Here is a 2,660-nt window from a genome sequence, read left to right on the forward strand (position 1 = left end):
ATCCTCCACTAGCACGACCGCGATATGATGTAATTGAGACGCAGACAAAACAGTGCAGTTCGATGTCAGTATCTTGCGACGTACCGGTTACCATAGATGACTACGAAGTCACGGCGTTAATCGACGCGGGTGCGAACACGTCTGTTATGCGCCAGAATCTTGCGCGTGTATTGAACAAAGTTTCGACGCAATGGACCGGAACTCAGATTCGTACTGCAGGGGGGCACCTCATAACTCCAATGGGCAGGTGCACGGCACGAGTCAACATACGGGGCTTCACGTACATCGGCGACTTCGTCATTCTTCCTGAATGCTCAAAGGACCTGATACTCGGCATGGATTTCCTGCATGCGAACAGTGCCACCATCGACTTGCAAGAGTCTAGAGTCAGCTTCGCTACTACACAAGTCATAGCAAACAGCAATGACAACGACCATGACATCGCGTTTCGCGTAGTTGATCACGTCACGTTGCCACCCAAGAGCAGCGTGCTTACCATTGTCCGATGCGACATGGAAAACGACGCCGAAGGAATTGCTGAGGCTAGCATCCCCCTGCTTCTTGAGCGCCACATCTGCATAGCCAGAGGGTTTCTTCAGGTGCGACACAAATGTTCGTTCGTCTTGCTAACAAATTTTAGCAACGAATATCGGCATGTAGCGCGAGGAACGACAATCGCATTTCTTCGCGAAATCATTGACGTTATTGACATTGTCACATTAGAAATCTCATCGCCTCAGTAATCTGAGTTACCAAGCCTAAAGGAACGGATTCATGTCAACGGTGCTCTGCTCGACCATCAGAAAGACCGTCTACTGAGTCTCGTAAATGAATTTGCAGACTGTTTTTTAACGTCGTCCAAAGTACGGCGCACGTCCGTCACAAAGCACGGCATTATTACGGATGAGTCTGCACGTCCTGTTCGTCAGCATCCTTACAGAGTGTCGCCAGTGGAAAGGGAAGCGATCAAGCATCAGGTGAAAAAGATGCTCCAAGACGACGTGATCCAGTCGTCCAAAAGCCTGTGGGCCTCCCCTGTAGTGTTAGTCAGAAAGAAAGACAACACACTACACTTCTGTGTAGATTATAGAAAGTTGAGCCGTGTCACCAAGCGCGACGTTTATCCCTTGCCACGCATCGACGACGCATTCGATCGTCTACAACATGCCACGTTTTTTTCTTCGTTGGATCTTAAGTCAGGGTATTGGCAAATCGAAGTTGATGAACAGGACCGTGAAAAAACAGCGTTTGTGACACCTGACGGGCTTCATGAGTTCAAAGTTGTCCCCTTCGGTCTCTGTTCCGTACCTGCCAACTTTCAGCGGAAGATGGATACCGTGCTTGCTGAACTCTAATGGCAAACCTGCCTCGTATACTTGGACGACGTCGTCGTGTTCACTCGAGCCCGTTTGACGAACTTCTCGCACGACTCGAGAGTGTCCTCGCGGCGATCCGTACTGTCGGTCTCATGATCAAGCCAAAAAAATGCTACTTCGGGTTCCAAGAGTTCAAATTTCTTGGCCATGTCGTCGGCCCTAAAGGCGTCCGACTAGATCCCGACAAGTTAGCTGCCGTAGCCGAGATTTCGCCACCCACAAACAAGAAGGCTGCCCACCGCATCCTTTGTTTGTGCAATATTATAGGCGCTTCTTCGATGGATTCTCGAGAATTGCTGAACCTCTGACACGGCTCACGCGCGACGATGTGCCTTTCATTTAGGTGGACGAGCAGCAGCAGTCGTTCAATGAATTGGGCAAGCGCTTGCAAGCGGCCCCAATACTCGCTCATTTCGACGAAAACGCTGACACTGAAATTCATACTGACGCCAGCAATACGGGTCTCGGTGCAGTTCTTGTGCAGTGGCAAGCTGGCGTTGAACGCCCCATTGCTTATGCAAGCCGCAGTCTCACCAAGAGTGAGAAAAACTACTCAACCACTGAAAAAGAATGCTTAGCGGTTGTGTGGGCAATTAGAAAATTCCGACCCTACTTGTACGGTAGATCCTTTAAGGCTGTCAGCGATCACAACGCACTGTGCCGGCCTACCAGCCTCAAGGATCCTTCAGGCAGACTAGCCCGTTGGAGTCTGAGGTGAAGAAAGAAACTAACTTTTTATTGGGCGAACCTGTGCCCACAAAAGCAAGTCATACTAAAAGCACAACGATAGTGGCGAAAATAGTAAGCGATCTCCGAAATCAGATCTGCGGGGCAAGTACGGCCGCTTTTCTACATAAGATATGAAAGGTGCCAGAATATTCGGTTGTGCCTGCGTATCTTCCAGAAAGTTCTACACAATTCGTGTCTTGCATAGAAGTTATCAGATTACACAAGGTTCAATGACAACAGACATCGGATAGAACCCTCGATAACATTTAACAAAGTTCCGATACGTATAGACGCACCCTGCGCCGATCGACAGCATTTCTTAGAAGGTGAAACGCGGTCCCCCAATAAAGACAAATAAGTACACGTGTCAATACAATGGAGGGAGCACCTACAGTTCAACCCGCTCACATGTTGCAGCGTGCTACGCCAAGATAACTCCTGCTGCGCAGCGAAGCGAAGAACATACGCAACATACACAAGTGTCATTTATCAGAGGTGCTTTATTGTACGAACGTTCTTGTGCTACACAATGCGATCACACCACCACTGCCGGCG

The sequence above is a fragment of the Dermacentor andersoni genome, chromosome 8 (assembly GCF_023375885.2).
Source record: "Dermacentor andersoni chromosome 8, qqDerAnde1_hic_scaffold, whole genome shotgun sequence".
Classification (NCBI taxonomy): Eukaryota; Metazoa; Arthropoda; class Arachnida; order Ixodida; family Ixodidae; genus Dermacentor; species Dermacentor andersoni.